Source organism: Pezoporus occidentalis, unplaced genomic scaffold, assembly GCF_034315485.1.
Source record: "Pezoporus occidentalis ecotype Australia unplaced genomic scaffold, CSIRO_AGI_Poc_V1 ctg359, whole genome shotgun sequence".
Lineage (NCBI taxonomy): Eukaryota > Metazoa > Chordata > Aves > Psittaciformes > Psittacidae > Pezoporus > Pezoporus occidentalis.
The window spans coordinates 150,642-160,943 of record NW_026915581.1 but is presented as its reverse complement, the minus strand read 5'-3'; the positions used below and the strand labels follow the sequence as shown (position 1 = coordinate 160,943).

At 35.2% G+C, this 10,302-nt stretch overlaps 1 protein-coding gene across 2 annotated transcripts in view; it reads left to right on the top strand.

The window, feature by feature from the left end:
* Positions 1-10,302, top strand: part of CENPP (centromere protein P) — a 140,038-nt gene that overhangs the window by 74,513 nt on the left and 55,223 nt on the right. The window lies entirely within an intron of this gene.

The following is a 10,302-nucleotide window of genomic DNA, read 5'->3' as shown; positions in this document are numbered from 1 at the left end:
TTACCATAGCCGCACTACATAACAAAGCTGACATTGTGGAGGGATAGTAGCTGACAAAGATGTAACCATCTTAACTTATAAAGGACTATCCATATATTTGATACAATATATAGCATCAGTATATTAGAAATAAATATTGCTTACATTGACATGCTGTTCTTGTAATGAAAGTGTTTAATACATCAAGATACAGATTTAGTATTTTGATTATGAGCATAATTACATCCTAAAATAGAATATCCAGAAGTCACCTTTTCAGATTTCTTGACTATCAGATTCTGAACTGTAGATTTTCACCATTGATAGCAATACTAAAACATAAAATAGGCCTGTGGTTCTCAATCTAGTTTACAAGCCTGTCTTTTTAAACATTTGCAGCATATTTCCAATTCACTAAAAGCTAACTATTATTGGCAAATTCCTCTCTAGGATCATTCTTTCCAGTATACTTTCAATTTTTGCATGCAAAATCATTGCATGAGCCAGCATAGTAGGGCAGCTATAAAGTCCTGAATGCAAATTGGTTTGTGAAAATGAAGGAATTGATGCCAGGTACTTGGGTCAATGTTCCTCTCACTTATTGGGGTAAAACCACAGTAGAAGCTGTAGCAGCTGCTCAGAGGCTGTAGTTGCAGCTATTTTGAGGTAGGGTCCAACTCTGCTTTCTTGGCTGAGTTGTAAAGCAATTGATTCAAGATGATACAGTTGAAGATGTCATTAAAAGAAAAACATTACACCTTATTGCATCAGCTGTTTCATTAATAGTGAGATTTTGTTTTTAAGTAGCATTCTAGAAAAATGCATCTGTCACGATTGTGATGTTGACGTCTAAATTAAGAGAAATATTCTCAAAATGGATACCTGAAGGCATTTCCTTGTAAGCAGGTGTATGTGTATTTTTGTCAAGATTATATGAGGTCAAACTGTTTGCTTAGACCTTTTCTGTGATTTCTGTTTCCACCATTTAAAGATTTGGTTGAAAATTAAAATTTTATCTTGCCTTAAAATACATATATAACTCCTTTGAGTAGTGGAGATGAAATTCTGACACATAGTGTAGGAACATATCCATCATCTTGTGGTTCAGAATACTGTCTTTCACTATGGTAGAAAATGCAAATTAGTACAAATTGGATGCTGTTTTATATTATCACATCAGTGATATAAAATGCTCTTTTGATTTCTTTACTGAAAATTACTATATTTCTATTTGTGCAGGAAAGCATAGCTGCCATATGCGGCCAGTGCTTTACGCTGCAATCTTCTTTTTAAGCTGATCTTGTGTACACTTGTTATTGTAAGGCAAACTAAGTATTTTTTCTTCTAGGGCTGTTTATAAATGTGGTTTACATAAAGTGATGAATCTAACATCAATTGCACAAAGCTGTCTTGGAGACTGCCCATCACATTTTAATAACATGACGTATTCTTTTTATGCTCACAGCCAGTCTGTGTGGAGCGCAGTCACATATTGTGATTTTAGCTAAGTTTTGGCTCTTCTGAAGTAGAACTATACCATTGAAGGAAGCTGAGTATAGAAAAACTATTCTTTTGCTTCTGTTGTTCATCTTGAGTCTTCAGTATTTCTGTGTTAAATATATAAGGCAATCATTAGAATTTGTTATCATGAATGAATCAACTTTTACATGTTAGTAGATGGCTACTTTTTTGCATATTTTTGGCAGCTTAGAAACTTCAACAAAATATGCTGTTTCATTTTGCAGCCAGTCCTTTAGTCTATGGCATTATTAGCAATATGCCAACATTGAAGGGCAATTCATAGGTCGCAGTATGAAGAGATCATGCACAAAAAGAGCTATAGAGTCAAGTGTGCCTATACATGCATCCATGTGATTGTCAGGCTTATATGTTTTATACATGCAAGAATGCTGCAATCTGGAATGACTAGAGAGGTGACCTGGAGAAGAATCATGGTTTCCTGGAAAGACAGACCTTACTTTTCACCCTTGCAGATCGTTTGTGTTGTCTTAGGAGAGTAAGTTAAATTTGTTTACCCCAGGCTACAGGTTAATACAGATTACTCTGTGTGGGAATGCCAATTTAAGAAGTCCTCAGCTAGCTTATTCCCACCTTGATTCCCATCCGTGTGGTCCTGTAAAAAGGCTTGTATTCTTAACTGGATCCAAAGATACCTCTGCCTAAAAAACAGCCTGCTTGATGAATTAAGGTCTTGAAAAAGTTTTGGTTTCTGTACGTGTCAATTGTTAGTCTTGCTTTTGATGCTACTTAACAAGTTTGGATAATGTTGCATGTCATTTTTATGGAGTATGGGTATTTATCTGCCTTACAGACATTGGAAACACCAGATATTCTTGCATGAAAAATCAAACAGTAGTTAAAATGAAAAGTTCTGCAACCATTGCCAGACTACTGAATCACTCTGACAATAAGTAATAAAGGAAACTTTTCTGTTTCGGAATACAAGCTGGACTGGGCACAACATTTCCTCACAGAATATCAAGCATTCACTGTGCCAAAGTATAACAGTTTAAAACAAAGTAAACAACAAAGGCCTGATCCTCTGCAAATGATGATTATTTTCCATTTTTCATTGTTTTAGAAGATGGTATTAATAATATGGAAGTTTAAATGAAGTTTTCTTACACACAGTCTTTTGCTAGATACGTATTATTCAGCACTTAAAGGCAACATTTAAAGTGGCAATTGTCACCAATTTCCATTGAGATGATAGTTATAAGAAAAAGGAAACATGGCCATGCAGTCCTTTGTATTCCAGAAAAAATGAAATAAACTATTTGAATTATGCTAAGCTGCCAAGATGATCTAACTTAATTTGGTATTATGTCTTTTCCTAGTGTTACTTATCTACAAAAGTAATTTACATTACATTAGAAATTCAGAGATCCAAAAGAAGTTGACTTTGACTCAGTTTGTCATAAACTGTTAAAAATAGAAGCAGTCAATATGACGCTTATAGCAGAGAATTGACTACAGTTTGCACTCCTGTGTCTAAGGAAGAACGTGGGTCTGTAAATGTCTGCATGTATGTTGAACATATACTGGTTTGTAGATGGAAAAAGTAACTGTATTTCTAGGAAGATCTCCAAACTGTTTGCAAGTTTCAAAACACATAATTTGTAACTTCAGTATAATCAAAATGAAAACTTCCAGAAAAATTACTAACAAAAGGAAGGATATTATCTCAGTAAGATGATTTCCCTACCATATGAATTAACTTAGTGCTCATTCTCAGGTGCATGTTTTGTTCCTGGGAATTTCATCAGCGGGTCTAATTTTTGTCTCATTGACGCAGTAGCAGTGTTTCTGTCATGCAAGGTAATATTAAGTATATCAGGCAACTTCTGAAAAAGTTTGCTTTAATTGTAGTTGACTATTGCTGTTGTAGTTTTAATATTCTATAATTATGCCATTATCAAATTATAACTATTGTGTACAGAGGGGAGATTTAGATTAGATCCTAGGAAGAAGCTCTTCACTGTGAGGGTGGTGACACACTGGTACAGGTTGCCCAGAGAAATGGTAAATGCCCCATCCCTGGCAATGTTCAAGACCAGGTTAGAGGGGGCTTTGAGCAACCTGGTCTAGTGGAAGATGTCCCTGCCTGTGGCAGGGGCTTGGAACTACATGAGCGTTAAGGTCCATTCCAATCCAAACCAGTCTGTGATTCTTCATTTATTGCCAAGTTTGCAGTTTTAAAAGGGACAAATTTGCATATGTATCATATAGTACTTTGCTGGGTTTTAACATTGATTCTTTCTTCATTTCATCTGTAGGGGAAAACACTATAAATAGTGTGTTAACTCAGTTTTCTCAGGAGTGAAAATATGTTGAGGTTCTGCAGTGTTTGTACTAGTTGTGCTTGCGTATTAATAAATGAACCTCACATGTGTAAAGTAATAAACATATTTTTGGCATTTATTGCTCTGTAGGTATATGGTATTCAAAAAGCTGAATCTGCTGCTGACTCAAACAAATGGGGTTGCTTTGATTTAGGCAGCAAAGGCCCATGGCTGATTGAATCCAGGTGTGAGCTCTGTCACACTTGCCATCCATCATACGTGCAGTGATGTTGTGTGGTAGGTGGTACAGCAGAGCTGACCAGAAAATGGAAGAAACTGGAAGATGAAAACCTCTAAACTAAGCTAAAAGACCTCATAGAAACCAGCAGAGACAGTAGATTCGTCTGACAGGTATCCTAATACGCTATTTTCAAAGGTATTTGTTTGGAAATGTGGGAACATATTAGTTGTTTGGTTCCCTGGACAGTTTTGCACTGTTTTTTTATCATACAGAAATTCACTAGATGATAGAAGTTACTTTTGCCGCTCAGTGGAAATACTTACATAAATTGAAAGAAAACATATGTCATAATTGCATATGAACTTGCGGTATGGAAAATGAGATCTTTGTAGAACAATTTGTTAAGCAAAGGCTATTATTTTTTTCTTGAACACTTAAATTCCACAAAGAGTGATTTCTGTTTGGCTTGTCCAAGGCTGTGCAAAGTAGCTTTGGCTTTAGAAAGAAAGCTTACTTACCAATGTAAAACTTTGATTTTTCTTAAACAAGCAAACAACAACTTTGGTAGTCTGTCAGCATATGATTCATAATGCAACTATACTCTTGTTTTTATGGTTTTAATAATTTTACAATTAATGGAGAAAATTCTGTCCACTCACATAAAACCATGGCCTGTTCTTTGCTCAAAAGACTGGAAAGAAATTGAATTCACCTAAAATGGAGAACTAATCCTTGTTTCTTTCATTTAAGGTTTTACCAGAGGCTATCAAAATAACCTTCAAAATAAATACAGAATATAGGAAATACAGATCTATTTGAACCCATATGTCATCAAGAAAGAGACTAATTATTTTGCCTTTTCCAATGCAAAAACTAGGTTAACACAAAAACAGTGAGTGGGTGGCAGGTTCAAACCAAAGAGAAATACTTCATTAAATTGTCGTTGAGCTGTGGAAATGTGCAAGAAAGTGTAGTAGATTTTGATGTTTTATCTAGACCCAAAAAGTAATTTGTCTAATTGAAAGAGGAAAAGTCTTGCTTCCTGAGTTCTTTGTTACAAAAGCCAAAGTATGCTGGACATAAAATGAAAAATGAGTTTTCCCTGGAAGGCTGGTAATGAATAAGCTTTACTGAAGAAGTTCAGAACTGTCTTGGAGTAGAAGAAAACAAGCAATATATATTTATAAAAGGTAGTCATTTACAAGGGGTTAGGAAACATGAAATATTCACAAGGGCAGTCATTCCCTAACTATGATGTTTTTTAAGGAACAGAATGTATGAAGCCAGAGGATGAAATGTAATGGCATAGCAAACTCTCAGCTTTTGGAAGAAATTGTTGTGAAAAAAAAAAAGTCAATTTTAATCCTTTTTCCTAATTTTAATCCTTTAAAAATGCTATTACATAATTCATTTAGAAGATTCTAGTCTTGGTTGATAGTGTTGTTAAATATCTAACATTTCCACAGCTGTGTTCAGTATTACTCCTTTGAGAAAAATATCTGCCTTGTGGAAAAAATAAGTCAGATTATATATTTTTGCTAGGAATTGCTATCATATGAAAAGTTCCCACAGAAAAATACAGATTTATTTTAGTACAGCTGCATGCAAAACCTACAGTTTTCTGTATATATATATTCATAATGCTACACATCTGGAATGGAAGCTCTTTTCTCTTAATCAACAGAGCAGTTTCAAAGTACTTTGTAGATAACAGTACGTTGTTAGCTGGTCTTATTAACTCAGTTTATCAAAGTTATGTTTATATAAACTACAGCCTAGATCAAAAGCTATGAATTAGGCAAAAGTTTGCATTTACTAATTCTGTGGAGATCTGTATCTGTACAAAGAATTAAACACAAAAGAAATGGAAATTCTACCGAACTATGGAAATTGTTTACTCGGGGGCTGTAGGCAATTCCTTACATAAAAGACTACTAAAGAAAAAATTATAAGGTAAATGCTTTTTAAGATGAACTCCTTAAATAATACAACTGTTAATGCTTAAATTTACTTGGAAATTTAAAACCTTGAAAAAAATCCCTGTAACTAAGGGACTCAGAATGGCTCAAGCAGAGTGGAAGAATATAATTTTGGGGAATTCACTCAGCTCTTGAGTATTTGTTTACATGTAGAGACTACAGACAACATTTGTGTCTACTGTGGCTGGCAAGCTCACAGGACTGGATCTGAAGCATTAGGCAAGGATATCACTTGGTTTTATGGGAAAAGCAGATAGTTAAGCCTTTGTATTTCCCAAGCACCAAGTAATTTTTGAGCCCAGCATAACAGTTATTGAACTGTATGATAATTAAGGAATGTTCAGGCACTTTCCCCTGGCTCCTAATATCCAGCATAGTTTGCGTATTTTTTCACCCTCCCAAAGAAATTAATGTTTATAAGGGAGCCTGCAATCTGGGGAACATAAAAGAGCTTTCCTTTTTCTTGAGATTAATATGGTTTTCCAATTAGTTGCAGTACACAGGACTTCCCCAGGCTGAAAAAAAATTACAATTTCTGAATATGGAGCTTTGAAATCAATGCCTCAAGTAAACCTCATTACCCATAGAATTAGAATCATAGAATAGTTAGGATTGGAAAGGACCTTAAGATCATCTAGTTCCAACCCCCTGCCATGACCTCACACTATACCATGTCACTCTGTCAAGCCTTCCTTTGAGCGTTGCCAGGTACTGGAGCATTTATCACTTCTTTGGGCATCTTGTTCCAGTGCCTCGCCACCCTCAGATGAAAATGTAAAAATAAGTAAAAATGAGCTTAAGGGGGAGCTCTCCAGATTGCCATTTGTAGGCATCAGTGAAAGCCAGATCTGTAGGAAATACAGATCAAACTTTACTTTTAGTGAGTGACTGAAACAGATTCATGTAAGCTGTATGGGTTCATATGATAGTACTCGGCTACTGGGAAATGACAAGAAGTAAAGTTATCATCAGCCTCTAGCTCACTGTTCAAGTGAGATTCCCTTTTGTTTGCATCTTTTAGAATCCTGAGAAACTCAGTTCATTGGTGGGAATTTTTAATAGACATGACTGCAGAGAAGAGGCGATTGTGTGTTGCTCCAAGAAACCTCATAGCAATGACCAGATTGTGTATTGGGAAATGTTATTAACTTATTCACAGCCTGATAGCATACGCACTTAATGCAAAATTATGTTCAGCAGCCGTGTTCATAATTCAACAAATTATGTTCAGGCAGGGCCATGTGTAAAGTACGTAATAGCATAAAAACTGCTGTACTGAATCAAATCGGAGCCCATCTAGTTCAGTTCCCTGTCTTTGACAGTGACCAAAAATAGTTCCATGGAGAAAGGGCATTGCTATTTATAGCGCTGCTTTGCTTTTAGTTTCCTTGAAGCAAAATAAAACTGCGAGGCTTAAAACAGCTGTTTCATTTAGTTTTTGAGATTCACCCTGAGGTAGTTTAGCTTTTTTATGCCATTCCTTTTAAGACTGATCAAACACTATCTATTTTAGATAAGGACATTTATTGTGTGAAAAAGTTGATACCATAATGCTCGCAAATCTGTTGGTTAGTTTTGCTTTACTTACTGGAGTATTTCAGGGGTGATAATTTACCATTAATGGTTTTTTGGTGTGATTAAAAATGTTTTATTCAGTAAGGTCTTTCAGGGGTGCACAATGTATATGAATGTTTTCCCAGAGGTAATTTAATGATGTAGTAACTGTTGCAACTTGTTCATCTTACCCCATATGTAATGGAAGGTGTTTATGAAAAGTTCTGTTTAATATTCACTTCTTAAAATGAAAAGGCAAAACCAGTGCTAAGTCTTTATGACTCTGTCCTGACAGAATTTTAATGTGGAACAGGGTGTCTGTTAACAATGAACATTACATGTGTAATGTGACTTTCTAATGTGGATATTGGGAACATTTTTCATCACAGACGGGGTGATCAGGTATTGAAACAGGCTTCCAAGGGAAGTTGTGGAATCACCATTCCTGGAAGTGTTCAAAAACCATGTAGATGAGACCCTCAGTGATATAGTTTAGTGGTGGTCTTGTCAGGCCTGGAGTAATGGTTGGACTTGGTGATCTCAAAGGTCTTTTCCAAACTCGTTGATTCTATGATTAAAGCAATGTGTTTCCATTGAATGTCATCATAGCAGTTGTAACAAAATTCTTAAAATTATGCTTGCTTGCATATAGCTGCTCAGTGCCTAAATTGGTATAAAAATTTGAGTAAAATTTTATTAAGAAAATAGAAGGACAAGTTCATTTTGATCGTATGATCATTTCTTTATGTGGAAAAGGAGATCTGTTTAGTACATTTTAGAGTGTTTCAAGTGACATCTTCACTACTTTTAGATGGAAAAAGTGTTCCAACATTTTCCCACAATATTTTGGGCCTTGCAACTGTACAGAAGTTGTTGACATCATTAACTCAGAGCTCTTATTTCATGTTTGCTGTTTTTTCCCCATTTAAAATGGTTTTCAGTTTGCCAAGAGAAGTAAAATTAAAGCCTTTCCCCTTGAAATAGAGAGCTTGGGATTTGCTATAATGGAAGGGTAATGTTACTAAATTAGCAATAGCAGTGATCTCTCTCTTTTGTTCATTAGAATACAGGAATGTATGTCTGCTGAATAAGTCAAACATATTATTATGAACTAATTTTTTGGGTGACTGTTTATACCTATTTCTCTTTTCAAAAGAGACTGTTATACAGGGTTTCTTCCAAATGAGTGTAGGTTACATGGTTGGCTGCTGTTTCCAGTCCACAAAACCTTTAAAAACTTCCTTCATGCAAAACCAGCTTTCAGAGTAAGTCTCTTTAAAAACATGCACTCTTTCCAAGTAGCCTTCACCTCTGTGGTTGGGACATTCTGCAAGATGGTCATAGTATGGTTCTGACCCCCTTTAAGTGGTGATTTGACTTGAATTTTGGTCTTCCAAAACTTGATAGATAACTTGAGCAAGGGGTGGTTGTCTAAAAGTTGGAACACATGTGGATACTGTACATTAGTTGTTGCTTTCTGCATTTGTACAGGAGTGACCCTTTGGTGGTGGTTTTAGGCTGTAAACCCAAAGAGAGCATAGACAGGTCCTGGTTGGTACTTTCTTAAGTGCCTACGCTTACAAATGAGTAGCGATTTTGAAGCTTACTTAAGGACGCTTCAGACTTCCAGAGCACCAGATATTGTACTGGTCTACAAATTTATGATCTTCAGGATTCTTCTCCGAGAATTTTTTTTCAGGCTTATTGCATAAGATTATTTTGCTGATTTTTTTTTTTTTTTTTTGTATTTCTCTTATTTCGCTGTCTGTAGCCTTGTGTTCTCCAAAAATTATGTACATTAAAATATAAAGATAGTACTTAAATTAGGAAGTGTTTTCTCATGAGAGTTTCAACTAGTTAACATTTGTATTACTATACAACAAAAATTATAAACTGATTATTTTGTTGCTGGGTTATAACTCTTCATAAAGTTGTGATTTGCAAGAGATCTTAAAAGTCCATTGATTTCTCAGTAGAACAGTGACCAAATTGTTGATAGAGAATTAAAATCATGCTTCCCAGTCCTGACTTTTTTTCCTGTTGAACGCTAAGAGGATTTTTGCAGTAAACACAGGCATGGTACATGTTTCAGAACCAACTTTCAGAAATGGTATCAGCCACTCTATAGTGTTACATAGAAGAGGATTCATTAGGTGAAATTTGCTTTGCTGTCTTGGGTGACTAGATAACTAATGTTCACACTTCAAATCCTTTGGGGGCAAAGCTGAGTGATTTGTAGCTTTAGCATGAGAGGGATCTCTGGAAAGTGGAAAAGGGTGTATACTGTGAGCTTTTCTATTAATATGGTGATAACCACAGGATGTCTCTATTATGTTTGAGTTTATAATGGGACCTACCTGAAGGATTTAGCAGGTCTAGTCCAAATTCTTATGTATGATGTATGAGCCAACAATGAAAATCAGAACTTAGAAACCAAACAGAATGTCTAATATTCCAGAATTCCTCTTATGCCAAAAGTATGGTGGTTCTGGGATTTCTATGGCTGTTGAATTCTAACCTTTGTTATTCTGGGTCTCTTAGTGACTTTAAAATAACTTACTTTCTTATAGTTTCAAAATTTACCTTACATCTTTGTATTTACTTTTCATTTGTCTCCAACTGAATTACTAAAGAAAATGTATTCAGGTTTTTGTCTTACTTTAAGTTATACTTTCTTCTCTGAAATGGTAAAAAAAAAAATCTGATAGGACATTGTCTTAGCAATTTGCAGCGTGTTCTGTCTTGA